This window comes from Mustela putorius, unplaced genomic scaffold, assembly GCF_011764305.1.
Source record: "Mustela putorius furo isolate JIRA1106 unplaced genomic scaffold, ASM1176430v1.1 tig00003987_pilon_pilon_pilon, whole genome shotgun sequence".
Taxonomy (NCBI): Eukaryota; Metazoa; Chordata; class Mammalia; order Carnivora; family Mustelidae; genus Mustela; species Mustela putorius.
In genome coordinates, this window is record NW_025422126.1 from 14,841,120 (window position 1) to 14,863,787 (window position 22,668).

The window sequence follows — 22,668 nt, forward strand, 5'->3', positions numbered from 1 at the left end:
TGCTTAACAAGGGAAAACATGTCCAATGAAAATCTCAGACTTTTTAATAGATAGCAAACCCTTTCCCAGTGAGGCTAAATCTTTGTTCAGAAATTGAATCATTTGTACTCAAGGGCAATTCTAATGTGAGCCTTCTTGAAATTTGGTCACAGGGACCCTCAGCATGATTTAAGCATTTCCTGCACTATAGCTAACTCCTGCCTAAAATGCTTTCCTATTCCTCATCACTGAGGCAAATCCAAATCATATATCTAAAGCCTAGTAAAAATACTGCCCACCAATGAATGCTGGACTGCCTTTGTACCCCATAGTGATCCTTGTATTGTGAATTACCACTCACTTTGACTCTCACCACATATTTCTTTTGATCATATTTTCATGCAAGCTTTCTCTCATTCATAGGATTCTATGACAGCAGCAGCTAAACTATCTACTTTATTTAAAAATCTCTCCGAGCATCTAACACAGAATAGTTCCTGGAGTTTCCATGGTTGTGTCAGTTGGTTCACTCAGAGGGCTAGTTAAGCCTTTAAAACAATGACAGAGGCTTATTCATGATGTCATAGCTTCATGTTCCTGCCCCCATGCTAACTGCCACTGATGTAAACAGAGAATATGGTCATGGAATTTGAGTCTTACACGTGGACTTGGTATCTGTTAATCATGCAAGACTGGTACCTGTTCCTGCTTGTGAATGGGACTTCCATTTTCCATCATGGACATTTGGGTATTTACCCTATGCTTGCTTTCATGATACGAGATCATATCCCAGTCCTCTTCTGCCAGACTTCCTTCTTTCCACAAAGATTAACTGAGTGCCTACTACATGCCAGATACCTTGTTAGATGTACAAAATACAATGAAGAACATGACAGCCATGGGTCCTGCTTTTACAAATTTATAATGCATCTGCGAGTAAAAATTAGTAGCAATCATGACACTTTGAACAAACTCAGAGTAACTAAGAATAAAACAGTCTTCGGAGAAACTCACACTCCCTGCCCTATTTTTAGCACGGGAAGTTGGATGCCACAATGCACTCTCATCCACGGAACTCTAACCACTTTCCAGAGATTGTGGGAATTTGACCATTTTGCTTCATGAAGTATCAGTTTGATGTTGAATGCATTCCTTACTTTGTTTATTGACAGAGATGTTGTTTTAAAGTGAACAACTTAATGTGAATAGTTTTTAAAAAATGAAATGTCTTTTTTCCTCACTTACAATGCAGACAGCCTTGGGACAATTTGTAGCTGTATAGTTAGTAAAATACCTGAGGAGGGGATATAATTTTCCCCCTACCTCCCAAGGCATCCTGCATTCAAAACTCATCTGTATTTCCAGAACCAAACAATTCCCTTGTTTGGATCATCAAAACAAGAAACATCTTTTCACATAATTAAAACATGCATTTCTTCCAAGGCAGCCACCCCTTGCTAGCTAGGAAAGGCACAATCCACACTGAGGAAGAATTATGCATGAGTGAGGGCCGGGAGTTACACTTGGGTAAAATCCTCAATTACTGTAGCTTCATTAATGCATTCTCGGTGTCTTACTGCTGAGTGACTGTTCTGAATAAATTGTGCTCTCATGCATGCACTCAAAGAAATGACAAAATTCTGAATGAATAAGTAGTCAGCACTCAGGAGACATTCTTCAGGCCATAGTTATTCATAACTTCCTGTATTTGTCACAATGGAAAGAAGAAGAACATGGAAATTTCACCAAACTAGAGAATCTCAGAGTTAGGACAGAGCCTACTGATCACCAGGTCTTGCCTTCCTGGAGCCTCTCTCATCCAATGTGTCAATCTTCTATAATAATCTCCATCAAATGGTCACAGAGTATTGCACAAACATTTCTGATCACATGGACCTTGCTACCATTCTCCTGACATGTTCCCTAATCAATCACAATAAGATTCTTTATTTATGCTCAGCTAAAATCTGTCTTTCTATAGGTTCTCATTCTCCTCTCTAAGGCCATTCAAAGTCATTCTAATCTTTCTTCCAAATAATAGTCCTCTTAATATTTAAAGAGCTGTCACATATTTCATCCTGTGAAATATGTACAACAATGTCAAGGAGAATGAGGGCTATGAAAAGGTCATGGCGTTTCTACATAAGGAAAGCTATTAGGAAACTATGACAGTTGAGTTTCATCACTATAGAAGAGAGAGGGATATGAGGAGACGAAGTGAGGTACCCTTCAACCATCAGTTTCACTAACTTCCTTCCCATTAATGCACCCCAAACATCCTCCTTGCTCAGCAGATGGTCCCATGATCTATCAGGTTTTTCAAGCTAAAAAATTACCTCTCTCCTCCCTTTCACATACAATCCATCACCAATGCCCTAAGTATACTTTGGATATATATATTCACTTATTTTCACTTTTACTACTATCCTAGTCCAGCTACCTTCTTCCTTTACCTAAGCTTTTTCTTTCTCAGTCACCCTACTTCTATGCTTGCCCATCTATACCTAATGTAATTCAAGTCACATTATACCTCTGTTTTGACCCCTTCTAAGGCTTTCTGCTGCTCTCAGGACAGAGACCAACATGGCTAAAACAGCCTCCAAGGCTTCCCCTCTTCCGGCCTCTCTTATCAGCTTCCTTCTGCCCCTTCTCCACACTAATCTTTCTGCTGCTCTCCTAGATAAGGAAAAGGTAGAGGAAAACTAACCTGATCAAGAGATGCACAAAGAGCAATCACAGGGGAAATAGGAGAAACAAAATAGGGGTTGTCAAGAGAAGAGAGAATTTCTATAGGGGAGAAGTGTCAAAAGATTCAAATGCTCTAAGAAGGTCAAAATCAAGATGAGACTTGGCATCTACGGAGCCAACAAAACTTTAATAAAAACAAGTTTCTGGGCAAAATGTTAGAGGCACAGACAGGTCATGCTGAGATGAGACATAACCTGGAGGAGCAAGGAAGAAACTAGAAACAGCAGCAAAGTCAAAATAGAAAATTTCTTTTTTCTTTTTAATAGGAAGATTATGAGAAAAGGAGAGGTTCAGGAAACATGAAATAAGTTAACTGATTAAACAAGTTTCCTGAGGAAGTAAGAAGGTAGGATCAAGGCACTACAAGATTATGCAAAATACTGTTTGGCATATAGTGAGTCCTCAAGGAGCAATTTAAATATAAGAAGTAATGTTTTTCTTACGAGATGAAACTACTAAGTTGTTAAGATAGAGAAGAAACCTCTGGAAAGGGGAAGGGTTTCTTACTATGTCTCTAACATATAGTATACGACACTATATAGGAAATGTAAGCAAAAGTTTAAAATCTTTTAATAAGTGTATTTTCACCCAAATCAGTATGCATTTGCTATATTCTTCAGATTTCACCCAGCCTCCATCACAAAAATGACTTCTGTTTTGCTATGCCTCCTCATCTACCCCTGAATGATACTCCTTAGCATCTCAACATGAATTAATCAAACTCTAAGATGGATGTTGTTCTCTCACCTTGCATGTTGTCTTAATGGAGGAACCAAGACCTATGATCCATTGTTTGAACCTGTAGCTCACTGACATCGTTATTTCAAAACTAAAGTTTGCACCAGTAAATCATGCTGTTATTCCCCCGATATTTGAAAACAGTAGCTTAAAAAATTTTTTAAAAAAATATATACCCCTAAGGGCAAAGTTTAGAAATAGCACTGAGGTTATGGTTGCCTGGGAAAAAAAATATATTGCTACTATTTGCAAAAAGGAAAAAGTAAGTCAGCTTCTAATAAGAGGGCCTCTGGCCTAAAAGAGATTGGAGGTCTAGAGAAATGGCTGTCTATAATTTCTGTTAAAATAAGACACTGTGGACCTTATTAGAATCCTCAGCTTATAGAAAGAGATGAATTAAGAAAGCACCCAATCGTCTCCAAGGTATCTTATTGCTACTAATCAGTAATTTCCATGAAAGAAATGAGAGGTTTTTTGTTGTTGTTGTTTTGTTTCTTTCTTTTCAGAATCCCAAACTCTTGGCATATAACAGGATATTTTGTGAATTAACTAATGAATGAGACAAAGGTCTTAAATAAAGAGTACTAATCAGTTTGTTGCCTTTTATATATATTCTATATATTTTAAAATTATATTCTATATATTTTAAAACTAAATTTTATATAATATATATAATTTTATATAATATAATATATATAATTTTAAAACTAAACTTTATATAATATATATAATTTTAAAATTATATATATTCTATATATTTTTAAGTTATATATATATATATATATATTCTATATATTTTAAAAATATATTCCATGCATTTTAAAACTAACATTTTGTGGCGTGGTAGAAAAGAGGAGAAGATGCAAATACCCTAGGTCAGAATCATTTCTTAGACACTTACAATTTAAGTATATGACCTCGGACAACACATTTAGTCTTGTACCTTAGTTTAAACATCTGTGAAACTCATTAACACAACATACTTTAAGGGCTATTAAATAGGTTAAATATCACGTAAAGCACCCAGCACTGTTCTTGTAACATAGTATATGCTTACATACAACAAACATGTTTAGCCATGCATGTTACGAGGAAGCATAAAATAAACGTTTGTTCCTTTTTCTCTCATCCTCTGGGGAAAAACAAACAAACAAACAAAAAACCATAAACTGTAATTCCTGCTCTCAAGAAAACCCAAAATATTGGAAGGGTATACATCTGTGAAAGTATAACTGATAATTGAATAAAACCAAAATATAACATATATTAAAGTCAAGTAATATTAGAAGATTGGAAGAAAAGAATATTAGATGACAGTTAATCTGTGGAAGTAACAAGTGGTAAGCTTATACAGTTAAACACTCCTATGAAGTTCTATAAAATGGGACAGTTGTAGCAAAATACCTCTGATCTCTTCATTGTCCTCAGCACTGTATTAACATCCATTGCTGAGCGTACGAGTCATTAACCAGCAAAGTCAAAGAGAAGTAAAGGCATAGTTAAAAACAGAAAACAGTCGGGGGGTCGGTTGGCACAGTGATAGGTATTAAGGAGGGCACATATTGCATGGAGCACTGGGTATGAACAATGAATCATGGAACACTATATTAAAAAGTAATGATGTATTATATGGTGACTAACATAACCTAATAAAAATAAAAACAAAAACAAAACCCTACTTTTTCTTGAGATAAGCACAAAATGCTCTCCATGATCTAACACTTGGATCAAAAGCCAGTAGCTATACAGCCTTTCTGACTTCTCAGAGAATCACGTGCGTGCCTCGCAGCCTTCCTGACCCTTGCATCACTGCTGCAGGTCCTACATGTAACCTCAACACACAGGCAGCTCCTCAGTGACTGACACTAACTGTATTCATCTTGGCATCTCCAGGATCAACACAATGTTTCACACACAACTAAAAATCAATAAACATTTGTCGAGTGAGCAAATGAATGAATGTCTTGGGAATCCTCTTCTATTTATTTTCTTGACTCATAAGTGAGCATGAAACAACACGCCTCCTTGCTTTCTTAATTGTTTCACATGTGTTAATCATAGCCTACAATGTTGTAAGCTTTTTCAGGTGTGACCAATAATCTATGTGTCTTTGTTTCTGTCATCATGCCAACTCTACCCACGGCGGGGGCGGGGGAGGGGGGAGGGGAGCACAATAGCCAGAAATCTCATTAAGTACTTGCTGATTGATTGACTTTTCTTCACAAGTAATCATCTGACAATTGAAGCAAGGGCTTCATTTGTAGGTAGAATGATGTATTTTATGCATATGGAGTAGAATCTTCTATTGTTTAAAGGGATAATCTATTTTAAGTACTTTTTCCACACTATAAATTGCATTTCCCTCCAACCCCTGTTGGAAACCAATCTCATGTGTAGACTATATTTCCAGGTTGACAAAAATTCATCTGGTGAATAATCTAACGGTGCGTACAAAAGAATCAAAAAGGACACCTGTGTTAACAATAATGGACCAAACTCTGCCTTCTTTTCATTTGCCAGTCTACTGTCAGCTTGGCATAATACCTAATATCCTAAGATGAGTGTTTTGGATTAGATGTTACAGCACACTAACATGAAACACAAAAGAAAAATGAAAATGTTGAAGAGAATCCCCCCCAAAGCTAAATAGAGATTGGCTTACCCAAGAAGGGAAGAGCTGAGGGAGATACAAATAAAAGTGGAAAGGCATTAGCTCTGACTTAGAAAGAACGTTAGATTATTTATTCATCTAATATACTGGACACCTACTATGTGCCTTGCACTATGCAATGTGCTAAGGACAAAAATAATATAGTTGCAGTCCGTACCATTAGGGAGCTCACAGTTTAAAAGAAGAAGACAAAGAAGTAAACATATAACCACAATTCAGTATGTAAAATACTGCTAACTGGTATCATAACAGGGACACACTTAGCATGCCCAACTCCATATTGCTTCTATTTCCCTTGCTGCTGAGACCCATAGCTTGAAACTTCTGATTAGACCTGAACATGGACATGTTAATTGCCAAAGGAATTTTGCTTTGTAGCTGAGGTTTGCAAAAGCTTGCTTTTTTACCCAACACTCCCTCACTCAAGGAGGTACGTGTGTACAGAAATGACTAGGCTGTTTAAGATTTACAAGAATGTCGCGACCTAATTCCTGCATGCAATTATCAAGTGACCAAGGACAAAGAACGTGTACGACTTTCCTGGGATGTCTACAGACAACCCTCATCTTTTGACTCCAACCTCCTCCCACTTAGCCTTTTTGTTAACATAAAAGAGGTTCACATTTCATGTTGAGGGGAGATTGTTCTTTGGGACAATTGTTCATTATCTCCTCAGTTTGCTGGCTTTCCGGATAAAGTCACTTCCCTTACCCCCTCTTGCCTCTTGACTTACCAGCCTGTAGTGTGGTGAACAGAACAAGGTTGGACTCATTTACATTATTTGGGAGCAACAAAGGAACAAAGTGGTGCCCTTCGCTTGTCTGAAGGTCAGAAAACTCTTTCTGGGGTAGTAATCTACCCAGAGCCAAAAGATAGATAAAATGGCTTGGTAAAGAGAGTGGAGGTGAGGAAGGAGAAAGGGGAGAGCTGTATCTTGATAATAAGATAGAATGTGAGACATTCAGAAGCTTGAGAAAAGTTGAGCATGGCTGGATTTATAACCCGGCTCTGCCACCCACTATATCGCCTCCGATATCACTAAACCTTTCTGCGTCTCAGTTTTCTATCATTTGAGCACTTCATATTCATACCACTGGTACCTAGATGGGGTTTAGGAAATATTAGTTCCTTTCTGCCTCCTTCCTTCCCTTCCACGAACAAAGACAACATTAGCCGTTGCCCTCATTTCTGCTTCCTATCCTCGCCTTCCCTAAGGAAGGAAATTCACGTCAGCCAATGCACATTAGCTCAGGATTCACCTGACCATTTAAATAGCTGTACCTTTTTAATGTAGATCCTTTCATCACAGTTTAAAGCTGACCTTTAGTTTTTTTAGGCCTGGCTGTTTATGTGGATGCAAAGGTTCACAATTCCATTTTTAAAAGTCTTTAGTCTAATGGATTGTCCAATTTCATTCTTCTAATGCTTCTGACCCAGTGCCAGGTCTTGCCATTCAGACCTTTCCAAAGGCTGCCCTCGCCATCTAAAATTCTCTATTTGAGGAAATCTGACAATTTTCCTTGATAAATTCCTTTACCTTCCTTCCTTCCTTCATAATGTCACCTCAGCTGAGTATCTCAGGTGGATTTTTCTTGTCTTTAACATTTGTCCTAGAAAATGGAAACAATCTAAATAGTCATAATTGTGTGATTGCTAGATTTATTATTTCTTATTCTTTAATCCTTACATTCTTTTATTTTCTTATTATTTACTGATTAAACACGTACATTGCATATCTGCAAAGAACAGGATGTCATCTGGCACCACGTGGGCTTCTGTAAGAACTTCAAGGAGCTTAGAATCTCATGAAAGACATATAACAGGAACATATAGAATTAATGAAATGAAGGAAATAATGCGGTAAGACAAAGAGCAAAAGGGTTATCAAAGTTTCAACTATAGAGCATGGGACTTAGAGCATACTTAGAATCTAGGTTTAAAGGCAAACTATGTTATTTTCTGCAGCCTTGAACCAGTTGTTTAACCTGAGTCACTCCACCTTTAAAATGGAGACAGTTCTATGTCATTATGTTGTTTTTGTTGTTTCATCTTGTCCAGGAAGACTTCATTGAAGTAAAGAACATGAAATTTCCTTATGTACTATAATGTTTCAAGTAATTTTAAGGGAATTGACCACCGCCTGGGAAAGGGTACTCTCTTCAAGACAGTGGAGAACTATATATTGGACAGGGGACTCACATCTAACCTATTGAAACAGACCTGTTGACACTGACCAGCACAAGCAAAAGACTTTCAAAGGTTGTAGCTCAATTCTTTCAATACACACGGTTATTTTGATGTACACCGTATTTTTCAAACAGAATTTGAAAGCCTTTAGAAGGGATGTGTGCTTTCCAGCTTAGCTGAGCCCCCAGTTAACTCTTTTCTGACCAAGCAAGAATTTCCTACTGCTGCCAGATACTTGGCAGAGAAGTCCTGAGTCTATTGAACATGCACCCAGAGCAGAGTCAACCATATCTTATCACTGAGGGCATGCAGAACCTGTAGCTATGCATACCCACATGAGCCTGCATCTGTTTCCTTGTCCTTCGTGTCAATGTTCTTCCTTCATTTTATATAGTTTTACTGTCTTCTTTGCAGACTCTGCATCAATTATTTCTCTCTCCTGCTTACGATCTCCTTCTTTCTACCCTCCTAGCCACTATCGATACTGTATTTGCACCCAGTGTATTTTCTATAAATATCCTTTAGACGTTCACAGCTTTAAGTGAGGAACTGTAGGTTTTTCTGAACAATGCGTTATGCACTTCAAGTCTACAAACATATGTCTAATATTCTGGTTTAGATTCCAGCATGTGAGAAAGGAATTATATAGCATTATGGAAGGTGTGGTAATACAGATTCAACTGATTGCTTTGGAGAGATGAAAAAGAGTCACCCATCCTGCTTGAGGAGGTCAGAGAAAGCTTGACAGAGGAGGAAACAATATTTGAGGTGGTCCGTGAAGAGAAAAATGTGGAAATTTGCGTAATTTGTGGAAATTACGCAAGAAGAGATAGCGTTTTCAGATAGGGGAGACAGCTTCAGCAAAGGCATGGAGATGCGAAAATCCAATATATTGGGGAGTGAATTATTTATGCACAGACATTATCTGCCAGGACAGGTTAATAAACCACATGAGGACTACACCAAGGAAAACCTGCCTAAAGATCTGTAAAAAGGACTTAACAGAGGACAGAGGTCCCCTACTTGGGGCTCTATCCATAACAAATACGTCATAGGCTAGTCTCTATCATTCCTGTAAAACAGATACATAAAAAACTTCATAGTCCAACTGGGATAATGGCCAGCATGTGCCTGTGCCTGACTCTTGCTACAGCACTGTACACAGTGATACACAATCAAGGCATTCATCTTTACTGGAGATAGCTTCAGAGTCCTTCCCCACAGAGACTGAAGAGACCACTAGCAATTGGTTAGAGTTGGCACTTGAAGTGAAACCTATTTTCATCTCCTTTCTATGATGTATATTAAGAGGGAGGAGTGGGTGTAAAAGGTATACTGTTATATAACAGAAGAAATCCTTTCACTATATCCCCTATTTGGACAAGCAGAGCCTATATGAATGCCTATCTCTCTTAGCCTACATGAGTCCATGATTTGGAATGGCCTTCCTGGGGGGAGGGAGTCTAGACAATAAATATCTGGAAGAAAATGGCAAATTTCAATCATCCAAAATTCCAAATGTAGCCAAATAACCACTAATTAACTGCAGCCTTTTGAAAGTGATGAGCAGTTATCAACTTCAAATTAAGAAAATTTTAGCCTATATTACTTAACAAAAGCATCCTAGAAACACAGTCAGTGTGGACAGGCTGCATTGAACAAAGCCACCATTTTACAAAGTTCCTGCAACATGTACATAAATTAACCATTAAAGCTAAAGCATGCTGGGGCACCTGGGTGGCTCAGTGGGTTAAAGACTCTGTCTTCGGCTCAGGTCATGATCCCAGGGTCCTGGGATTGAGCCCCACATTGGGCTCTCTGCTCAGCGGGGACCCTGCTTCCTCCTCTCTCTCTGCCTGCTTCTCTGCCTACTTGTGATCTTTGTCAAATAAATGAATAAAACCTTAAAAAAAAAAAAAGTTAAAGCATGCTTAGAAAAATAAGTCTACTTTCACACATTGATTAAATTATTTCCTTTATAAGCATAAACAGTTCAGAGAAGAAAAGCCCAGGACGGATTGCTCAGACTCTCCAGGGTGAAGGAAACAAACACATTTAAAAAACAAAACACACACACACACACACACACACACACAAACAAAACAAAACAGAAAAACCCTCAGCTTCACAAGGTATCCCTGCCAACCCCCTACGGAGCAACCTCAGAGTCTGCTACAGGCTGCAGCAGCTGCCTGCCCACTTTCTCAGCAGCAAAAAATATGCTAAGCAGTGATTACCAACAGGGAAGAGGATCAAAAGGTGGAGGGAATGATCAAGCTAGATACCGTTCCTTTTAACATTCAGTTTTCTAAGATGTCTTGAATGATGGAAGCCTGGGTAATCTCCAATTTCAGTCAATTACATGTGAAACACATTTATTTTATGCCCCTCTATGGGAGCTCCCATTGCTTTAGGCTTCTGGGCACGCTGACAATGGGAGAACCAGCAAAGTCAAGGTGGATTGCTGCCAGAACCAAGAGATACTTGAGCCTGACCAAGTGTATTTCTGTCCCTTCTAAACCATTTAAAACAAATGAACGCCCACAAGCCCATGGAAAGAGACCAAGACAAGACCGGAAAGATTCTCAGTCTGTAATGTAAGGAGAGTCTTGGAGTAAGATTTCATTTGGAAGTTATGATTGATATGAGCAAGATTACTTTGAGGGAAGGTGACTGACTTTCATCATAGTCCCAGGAGGCATAAGATGTAGAATGGAAGTTGCTCTCATTCTGCAGACACTGGGTTGGAGTCTTGTCTTGCTGCTTATGAGCTGTATAACCCCATGAATATCACTCGAGTCCACTGAACCTGAGTTCAGAACACTGTTCTCATCTGGACGAGTCACATCTCTCTCGGGTCCTGTGTATTTATAAGGTAGTGGAGAAGAAATAGGTGGGAGGACAGGTTATAATAATTTAAGGTAAAAATTTATCCCACACAGTTGCACTTGATCTTTACTATAACCCTGTGAAGTAGTTATGATACCTAGTTTTTTTTAAGTGAAGAAACTGGGACTTAGAATGGTTAAGTGACATGTCCAATGTTATCCAACTGGTAAGTGGCAGAAACAGAATTCAAGTCTTAACTCAAAAAGTAGTTGTTTTTTTCACTGCACAGTATCTGCTCCTTCAGTTCTCAAAGTTACAAGCTGTGGTTAAGCTCTCCCAGTATCTCTGCGTACCTAAAACATTTACTCCATAGTAGATACTCAATAAAGATTTGATAAATAAATTAATGATGTTTAAGTGTCAATTGATTGAGCTCAACCTAGCTAAATAAACATTGATTTAGTACACCTTATTGTCAGACACCTTTTTTTTTTTTTTTTCCCCTGTTAGGTGCTAGGGATTTAAAGATGAAGAATATTCACTTCCTGGCCTCAGGGGAGTCATAGTAACAAACAGACATAGAAACAAATTCCAAGTCCCACTATATTCCACATTTAGATGTCTTCTGTGGTTTCACACAATGCATGGACTCCATTTTGAAAACATGCTGGAAGTGTCTGGTCTTTAAGGCTTAACCAGAATTAGAAGTATGGATTCCTTTAGCTTTCAGCAGAGGGTGAGCCATGGTGAGCTGGGAGAACTGTTTTCACATACTACTTTAGAACTGTTAGGTAAATAATGCTTGAGTCCCAAGGCTCAAATTTTAGAAGGTATGTGGAGCCAAATATTTGCCATGCTTTCAAAGCCATATTTTCTCTCTCATTTGTTTTCGTTGTGTAAGGTTAAACATCACCAACTTTAATAAAGAAGGGATTTGACCAAAGTCAAGATTTTAAGAAGTCTAAAAATGCAGTGAATTAGAATTGGAGAAATCTGACAAGCAAAAGTAGTAATGATGTGACTCCTTAATGGGAAAAGAAGTAGGTATCTTTGGGACCAACAGAAGCAGCAAGGAGACTCTGACATTGACATTGATACATGTATCAAGAGAAAGGGGGGAAATACAGAAAAAGTTACAAATGCCTTGTCCAATAAGGATTATGGAAGACAAGCACGTGACTATCACGGTCACTGAGGACTTGTTAGGCTTACACAGCAGGCATGTTTGATTTGAATAGGTCTCTTCCTGATCTATAAAGACTATCCAATAAGGCTATCAAATCTCTTGGTCAAATTTCAGGTTCACCAAGCAGTTTGTAGGAATAGAAAAAATATTTTAAGTAAACAAGCCTTTCTATACATGTGTATTTTCTTATTTTCCTTGGCCTTTATTCCATTTAGTCAGCCAAGCCATTCTGCATCTATTGCCTCAAGTAAGAGATGACACCAAAACAAACAAACAAGGATTACATTTTCAGCTTTTGAGTTTTAAAAGTCTCTCTTGGCTGGAGAAACAGAAAGGAGATCTGGGCAGACACAGGATGAGAGCTGCCAAAGCTGCCCACCTTCATTGCTAAAAATCTCCTAGGCTAGGAGGTAGAAGACCTTGAAGAGGAATTAAGGACTGGGTGTCAATGTTGCAGATACTTGACAAAGCAGGGATTTCTCAGGCTCAGTGGTAGGCTGGGGAGAGACTGACCTCCCACACAGACTTGTATGATTCATTCACATAAGGGATATGTAGCTCATGGAGGTGGCCAATATCTCAGAAGAAATTACTGCAAAGCTTATTTACTAGTAACATGCCTGGCATACAGTAGAAGCAAATGATTATTGACTAACTCAATAGGGTCCTATCTGGCAATACTATGCCCTTTCAGATTCTAGATCTGGGGACCAGCCCTAATGACAGTGACTGAGGGAAGATGCAAAACCAGCATTTGGTTAATACCCCCAAATGGTGCAGCATGTGAAATTTACATATCTAAGGGAAATGCTATCACTTAAGAAGAGGGAAGAACAAATCAGACACAGAAGTTTCCACTTTCCTGTTTATTATAGTTGCTAGGAAATCACCATGTCTCTCTACCTCTCGTGTCTCTCTAATGTTGAATAGAAGTGAACACGTATGTCATGGATATCATCCTTGTCTCTTCTAGGGTTCACGGCTAGAAATAGCTACCATGTGGTGGCTACTGAGTAACCTGGGGTGCCCATAGGGCTGCTTCTTGCTCAGGAAGAGGCTTGCCCTAATTTCAGGATTTCAGATGCTCTGAGCAGCACCTAAGAGATAGCTGGATGTGATGGCTGAGCCTTTTTGTGCCTTCATATGTCACAGGCAAGTTGACAACGTTGAGTTAAGATAGTTTTGTTCAATGCCATTTTTGAAAACAGCGTGGCTCTGAAAAGCTCCAAAAGTTGGAACCTTATATAATTCAAATGGGGGGGAAACCTCTTCCTTCCTCAATTTGGAATGTGCTTCTATAGAATCTATAAATGTGGCACATCTTATGAATCTGGCATACTAACTGAAAACATGCAGAAAAGATTCTACGTAACTCAAAATATACATTAAAAGCTCCTCATAAAATTGCACCTAAGAGAAAGCCTGAAATGAATCATTTTGTTTAATGTATTTCCCCCATTTCTTTCTCCTAGACTACATTATCTGAAGGGAAGGATGTGTGTTCCCAACTTTTGAACTCCAGAGCCCAGCACCATGACTGGTACACTAGATGCCGAATAGGCTTATTTCCTAATACCAATTGAAGTACCTAAATAAGCAGGTATACTTTGTGAACTTGAATATGGTATTCCCAGTTTCTCTTAAAGCAGAGAATGGAGAATATTTTGGAATATTCTCTTTAGTTTGGTAGGCTTTTGAGAAACTGCCAGTGAAGATGCAGGATAGAAAAGAAGAATCATATGTACACCCATCAGAAATCCAAGACATGACTACATAGCACTTTCACTACACCTGGTCTGTCACTTTGGTGGGAAAAAATGTCACCCAAGTGTCAGCACAAAGATGGAAGTACTCAATTCTGCTGGAGGACGGGGTCTTAAGAAAGAGTTTATCAAGAAGGAAGCCATGAAGTTATTCTGGAAGACATTCATCAGTGGTGAGGGGGATGTACAACAGCATTTCAGGCCAAGGCAGCTGAGGGGTACACCGTGGTGTGGAAATATGAAATGCCTTGAGGTGCTTGAGGATTTCCTATGCCAAAATAAATAGCAATTTTATGGTATGGACAATGGAAAGTAATTGAAGTTTTGGGGAACTCACGATGAGATTTATGGTTCAGGAAAATCACTTCCATCAACAGAGAGGACAGACTGTGAGAATAGAGGTGGAAAGAATCAGAGTTATAATTGTAGCATTCCATGTGAATGACGTGGATATAAACTAAGACAATAAGGAAGGGAAAGAAGAGAACAGTTTCAACTTCTCTTAATTAAGCAAGCAGAATACATGGGATTTGCGTGTCAGAGATGAGGAGTAGGAGATAGGTAGGAAGGTTTCCTGTTTATTATTTGGGTAATTGAAGACATAAAAGTGAAACTGCAGAGCTGGGAAACATAGGCTAGAGCAGGCTTTGGTGGACAAATAGGCAGGTCAATTTTACACATGCAAAGCATGGGATACACAGATGCCCTCAAGGTGGATGTATAAATTTATCCATTGTTAGCATCATTTTAAGCATAATTTGAATGAAATACATCACCCAAGGAGAATGGATGGGGTATATCAAGACTGGGAACAGCAATGTTTTAGGGGTAGATGGGAAAAGAGGAGCCTATAAAGTAGGATGAGAACAGTTAAAGAGACCAGAGACAAAAATGGAAAAATCTCTTTCTCTTGTTTTTTTCCTAACAAGATCTTTGCTTTTTTACAAGCTTTAAAAAGTGACCTAGAGAAAGAAAAAAACTAATATATTCCAACTGGATTTCTGAACATGGCTTTATGGTTGTTTTCCCCCTAGATTAGTGGGTTATAAGAAAATAACATAAGAATGGCTCTTTTTTTTCCTTAAGAGAACAATTTGGGTATCATTTCCATTTGATGAATTCTGAATCACTCCCCAAGAAACTCCCAATGGCTGTTGATAATAAGGAAGTGAAATGACAAATAGCTAAACAGATGGTTATATGTGTATCTCTGTGCTTATTTACATATAGTCATCGCCATGTGTATGCAATAAGCTTCCTGTAGGAGAATCTCAGGTGGGTTCCTAGAATCTTGTTTTGCTAAAGAACCATGAGTGATTCTGATACTGAGTCATTATTGGAAATCACTGACTATGATATTCTCAGGACTTCCAGAAGGCATCTGCCCGGGTAACTGGGAGAGCTATTACAAATACAGGGGCTAAAAGACCCTTATATCTTATAACCCAGACTCTGGAACTTCAGGGACTTCCACCTATAACACATGCTATTTTGTGCTAACACCTCTAGAAAGTGGAGCTTAAAGAAACTGTGAGATGACTGCTAAATAACCAACAGTGCAAAGAGGCAGCCCACGGAATGGGAGAAGATATTCGCAAATGACACTACAGATAAAGTGCTGATATCCAAGATCTATAAAATACTCAAACTCAACACACACAAAACAGATAATCACATCAAAAAATGGGCAGGAGACATGAACAGACAATTCTCCAAAGAAGACGTACAAATGGCTAACAGACACATGAAAAAATGTTCATCATCACTAGCCATCAAAGAGATTCAAATCAAAACCACATTGAGATAACACCTTACAGCAGTCAGAATGGCCAAAACCAACAAGACAGTAAACAACATGTGTTGGAGAGGATGTGGAGAAAGGGGAACCCTCTTACACTGTTGGTGGGAATGTAAGGTGGTACAGCTACTCTGGAAAACAGTGTGGAGATTCCTTAAGAAATTAAAAATAGAACTTCCCTATGACCCTGCAATTGCACTACTGAGTATTTACCCCAAACATACTGATGTAGTGAAAAGAAGGGCCGCCTATACCCCAAGGTGCACAGCAGCAATGGCCACAGTCGCCAAACTGTGGAAAGAACCAAGATGCCCTTCAACAGATGAATGGATAATGAAGATATGGCCCATATATACAGTGGAGTATTATGTCTCCATCAGAAAGGATGAATACCAACTTTTGTATCAACATGGACAGGACTGGAAGAGATTATGCTGAGTGAAATAAGTCAAGCAGAGAGAGTCAATTATCATATGGTTTCACTTACTTGTGGACCATAAGGAATAACACGGAGGACATTGGGAGATGGAGAGAAGTGAGTTGGAGGATATCAGAGGGGGAGACAAACCATGAGAGACTGTGGACTCAGAGAAACAAACTGAGGGGTTTGGAGGGGAGGGGGGAAGAGGGTTGGGTAAGCCTGGTGGTGGGTATTATGGAGGGCACACATTGCATGGAGCACTGGGTGTGGTGCATAAATAATGAATTCCGGAACACTGAAAAGAAATAAAATAAAATGAAAAAACAAAACAAAACAGTGAAGGCCCCTATTAAGTAGAAATGAAATAGGATCTCAAAGAGGTGTTTGTGCTCCCCATGTTCACTGCAGCATTCTTCACAATAGCCTAGATATAGGAACAACCCAAATGTCCATCAATAGATGAGTGGATAAAAATGTGGTATACACACACAATGAAATATTATTCAGTCTTAAAAAAGGAAATCCTGCCATATGTCCCAACATGGATGAACCTGGAAAGTATTATGCTAAGTGAAATAAGCCAGTAACAAATACCATATTGTAGTGCTTGTATTAGTTATCTCTGAAATAGTCAAACTCATAGAAGCAGAATGGTGGTTGACGGGAGCTTGGGGAAGGGAAAAATGGGAAACTGCTTCTCAATGGGTATAAAGTTTCAGTTATGCAAGACAAATAAGTTCTAGAAACTGCTGTATAACATAGTGCCTCTAGTTAAGAATATGGTATAGTACAATTTAAAACACATTAAAAGGATAGATTTCATATTAAGTGTTCTTACCATTAAGACACATACACATAAAAGAACACAAGGATATTTTTGGAGGTGATGGATATGTTTAATACCCTCATTGTGGGAATGGTTTATGCATATGTCCAAACTTATCAAAATGTACACATTAAATACATGCACTCTTTCTATATCAATTATACATCTATAAAACTTTAGAAATAAAAAACATGTGATTTTTTTAATCTTAAAAAAGTAAACTGAAGAGGATTATGATTGAGTTTAAACAGTCCTCGTGGGACAGAGAAATTTGATTGATTCATATGCTTTAAACCTAGCTATAAAATGACATATTTCCAGCTGTTTGGATCTAATTTATACCCAATTAATGTAGTATTTTAAGTTTGCACTCAAAGGCTTATATTCCATCATATTCCTCTGAGAATATACTTCTCTTTATCAATACTCCATCAGGACATGATCTGACCCAATCATGTACTACAATATGCTTTGTGCTAGGAAATGCTGCTACTGATCCATTATTAGTAGAGACATGAACTCAGACTTTCCTTCCTAGGGATGGGAGTAGATTTCTGTTGATTTGTCTATACTCTTTCAGTCAGTCTCATCACTGTACTCTTTAGCCAATGTTACAAATTAGACAGCCAGTGGTTCACAAAGAGTTGCTAAACAGGTTTACAAAAGAATTCATTCCTTCAAAATGCATCAGTAAAACACCAGCTATGTGCCAGACACTGTTGTAGGCAGCAACAGTACTGGGGAAAACAGAACAGAGTTCCTCCCCTTAAGAACTTGGGAGACAGTCATGGAAACAGATCAATACATCAAGGTGGTCAGTACTACCACAGGGTCATGAACATCCTGCTACCACAGCCAGGTGGAAGCAGTACCTAGTTCTACCCAGGGAGGTCAGCAATGATTCTGTAGAAGAGGTTACATTTAGGTTGTACCTTGAAGACCCAGTTGGATTGTACTTACTTCTCCCAAATTTACATTGCTTTTTAGTGCGCTATAATACATAAGTATGGAATGCACAGTCTCACGTGTTTTAAAATTCTTAACTCTCTTTACAGTGTCATAGGCAATTTCTATTGGATCAGTGATCTAACTTAAGCTAACAAATGGTTACCCATCACATTCAAGCAGAAATAGGTGCCTAACTGAAGGGACTGTTAATAAGCAGTTATGATATATAGATGGCATTTTGCATAGGAAAATCGAGACTTTAAGTAAAGCACCTAGAGAAAAAGACATGACATAACTTTTGTTCCTTGAATTAAATCCTGTCTAACAGGCATTTTGAGAAATACAAAGTTGTTAGATCTATGCCACTGTGGTAAGCAGAATAATGCTTCCTTCTTCTCCCTACAAAGATATCCATGTACTAATCTCCAAGCTTTTGAATAGGTCACAATACGTGGTAAAGGGGAATTTGAAGATGTGACTGAATTTAAGGAGCTTGAGGTGGGAATATTACTGTTATCGTGGATTATCCAGGTAAGCCCAGTGTAATCACAAAAGTCCTTCTAAAAGGGAGACAGGAGGGTCAGGTCAGAAAGGGGAAGGTGATGATGGAAAGAGAAGGCAGGATGGTACATTTTGAAGGTGGAGGCAGGAGCTACAAGCCCAGGAATGCACAGTGCCTCCAGAAGCTGGACACAGATTCTCTCCTGCAGTCTCCAAAAGGAATGGAGCACCGCTGACACCATCACCTTTATACCTCTAAGTCTTGTTTCTGATTTCCAGTATCAGGAAACCTAAGATAATAGGTTTCTGTTGGTTTAAACTCCTAGTTTGGGGTGACTCATTACAGCAGCATTAGTAAACTAATACTTATATCAAAGCCTCAACAAGACAAGAGTTGATCTGTAAGCATGGAAAGCCATAAAATCCTCTGACACCTGTATCATTTCACTGTGAGAGGTCAAAGATTTCCTAAAGATAGTAGAGGGAGAATTATTCACTCTTCTTCAGAAATTTTGTTATCTTCCCTAGAAGTATAGTATCCCTGTTCTTTTCTATAGAATTTTCGAAAAGTATATTGTGGTCTATTGAACAACACCTGGCCTTTGGGCTCCTTAACCATCCTATAAAAAGAGTAAATTTAATTTGTAAATTTAATGTTAAGGATTAGCTAATGATCCTCATCTGAAAAAAGTTATCAGATAAGCTGACAACTGAGGGATAGCCAATGGTGTAATGATAGTCCATAAAACATGGGGCTGGATATTCTTACCATGATAGTTAAATGCCAAAGATACCACCCTTTGCCTTAATAACCTTATACATAAACATCAGAGAAAGTGTCAAAGCAGAAGTGAAAACATGGAAGTAAAACCCTAGAGAAAACTAAAGCCTGGCATCTTCTGCCATTTTTCCTAGGAGCAAGAGCCCTGATGAAGATTCTTGGTTTCAATAACCCAACCTCCACTGCCAGCTTTGTCTGTTTCCTAAGAAGATTGTGTTGGCAATAAGTAGAAGAGGCTGTCAGTGAAATAAAAGGACTCTAGGAGGAGATACCTTTTGTGATGAAGTTTGATTAAGAAAAATATAGACCAAGATAGAAAGCCTTTTTTTTTTTTTTGTAAGGAAGTACACTAATTATATATTTCACACAAATATCCTTTAACATACAATTTTTGATATGCCAAACACTGAGTTGGGGACTGGAAATAGAATAGTGTTTAAGAAAAACCTCACCAAGCTTAACGTTTAACAAAGACAAGACTAAAAGTACAAACACTCTGAGAATGAGGGATGCCTGGATGGCTCTGTCAGTTAAGTCTCTGCCTTCCACTCAGGTCATGATCCAAGGGTCCTGGGATCGAGTCCCACATCCGGCTCCTTGCTCAGCAGGGAGCCTGCTTCTCCCTCTGCCTGCCACTCCCCCTGCTACAACTCTCTTTCAACCTCTTTATATGACAGAAAATTAAAATTTAAAAAAAAAGATTTAAAAACTCAAGACTCTGAGAATGGATAAAAGGGACCACTGACTAGCTTGTGGCTAATCAAGTGTACTAGCTCAGGCTACCTAAATAGAACACTATAGACTAGGTTGTTTAGATAATAGGAATTAATTTCCTCGCAGTTCTGGGTTCAAGATCAGGGTGTCAGCAGGACTGGTGTCTGGGTAAAGGCTCACTGCCTGACTTGCAGGCAGTTGTCCCCTTGCTATGGGCAAGGGCAGAGAGAGGAACAGAGAGATACAGAGGTATGGAGAAGGGGGTGGGCCAAGAAAGAGAATACTCTCTGCTACCCTCTGTGATGAGGGCCTTAATCCCATCATGAGGATCCTATACTTGTAACCTCATCTAAAGGCAATTACCTCCCATAGGCGCTCTCTCCAAATACCATCACACTGGAGGTTCCGGCTTCAACATATGAATTTTTGTTTTGACTGGTGCGGGGGGAGTGGGGGACACAATTCCAATTCCCGCAGCATCAAGGAAGTCTTTGTTTGAAGATGTGTGAATTAAGGTGACAATGGGGTAGAAAATCCCTAGACAACTGCAAATAAAGGAAGAAGCATGTACAAATTCCAATATGGGAAGGAACTTGATCTAGTTAGGGAACTGAAAGAAAGCGGTGAGACTGTAGCACAAGAAGGGAAAGAAAGACTGGCATGAGAGAAGGGGGACAGGATGTGATCGCCCAGAATTTTGTGGCCTATTGTTAAAAAATTATGCAGTACAACTTTTTTTTTCTTAAAATTTTATTTACTTATTTGAGAGAAAGAGAGAGAGAGAGAGAGAGAGAGATCTATCTCACAGGTGGGGAGGAGAGGGAGAAGCAGGCTCCTTTTTTTTTTTTTTCCATTATTCCTTATCATCAGGAATATGGTATCTGCCTTCTCTCGTTTCCGTTCCCAAATAAGCTCCAAAAGAACAAACAGACATCAATAAAAGTAGAAGTTATAATTCCCTCTCTTGTTCACTTGCAATTCACCCTTTTCTTCTTGACATTTTCTAAAACTCAACATTTTTAATAAAGGTCCTGATCATTAGAGAAGCAACTTTCCCAAGAATAAATAGCTAATATAAGTAGCTCTTCATAACAAGCTGCCAGCTCATTATGTTGACTAATAAATAAAATCTATTTAGTCATCATGGAAATGGAAAACCATTTTTAAAGGGAACAATCTAACAAATCAACTACGGTCAATATTTTCTGTAGTGAACTGGATGAAGGCCATGATGAGCCTGTCTTCACCAAAGACTTCCTACCTGTTGAAGGATGGGTTTGCCATACGAAAGTCTGCTTATATGGCCCTCAATAACACAGCATGGACCAGAACTCCAGTTTTTCCAGAGACTGGAGAAATCTCAGCCCATAGTTTTGAGGTTAGATTGTGTTTGTAAAATACAAATTGCTAACTCTTTTCTGGTCAGCCTGAATAGGAAGCTTCTCACAAATGAGTAAACCCTCCACAACACTACAGTTGTGAAATGGCTAGGCTCCTTTGGACTGTTTATCATCTTTTTCTAGCTCCTCTGGGTCAGCCAGAGTCACCACAATGACTGTTAGTCAACCAACAAATATAATCATATGCTCTTACAAGAAATAGATTGCTCCTTGAATGACTCCACAAAATACCTACTGCCTCACACACAGTATAAAAGTTTTGGTCAAACGTATTGACTGAATGCCTAAACTGAACAAACACAACAAAAACAAAAAAGCCCAAGGAAATATTTGACACCGTGGACTATTAAGAAGCATAAGCTAACTCTTGATTTCCAGAAACTCATAACTTACTGATAGCTGGTAAGTTATATATATCACAAGACAATAGGCTAGAAGGGCAATTAAGCTTATGGATTTAGGATAGAATGGTTGGTGAGAGCTCTCAGAGGAGTGATCTCATGTGTGGTGTGTATGTTCTAATGATTAAGATGTCAAGAAACAGGATGAGGGAAGAGGTATGTGTCAGCCTGATTAAGTAAGGAAAATGTGATTTGGGGATTCTGAAGGCAGGAACTAGGTCTGTTTGTGTGAAGCAAACCCTAGGTCACAGGGATGGGAGGTTCAATTGTCAGTATCATTATTTATTGACAATCCCATGCTTTCTTCAGCAGCACATGCATTAAAAGTGGAATGATACAGGGAAGATTAGCATGACCTCTGCACAAGGATGACACACTATTTCCTGACAATCCTTAGGATACCATAGCCATGGATCAGAATATTTTATATATTCCCCACTACAAATATGGGGCCACCACTGCCCATTTATTACAAAGTGTTAATCTGGTTTCAGAATATATTTTGGCTCAAAATACAAAATAGGTTCAAAATACATTTCAATCCAAGTATGAATGATTTCAAGATCCTTCTAATCCCAACTTTTCTTAGAGCAGTGAATCATGGAATCATGGTACTCAAATGGACAAAAAAGAAAAAAAAAAGTCCAGCAGAATTTATACTAACAGATATTTCTAGAAAAATCCCAAATCAGTGAAAGCCTAGGAAAATAACCAACTTTAAGGGCCTTTAACAAACAAGCTGGAAATAAGAAGAGTACTATGTAGTCTTTTTTTTGT

At 38.6% G+C, this 22,668-nt stretch overlaps 1 protein-coding gene and 1 non-coding gene across 6 annotated transcripts in view; one reads left to right on the forward strand and one right to left on the reverse strand.

The window, feature by feature from the left end:
* DLG2 (discs large MAGUK scaffold protein 2) overlaps positions 1–22,668 on the reverse strand; it is a 1,545,411-nt gene that overhangs the window by 1,296,852 nt on the left and 225,891 nt on the right. The window lies entirely within an intron of this gene.
* On the forward strand, positions 22,188–22,294 carry LOC123389612. The gene has a single exon (XR_006604235.1). It is a non-coding gene; the product is annotated as a U6 spliceosomal RNA (small nuclear RNA).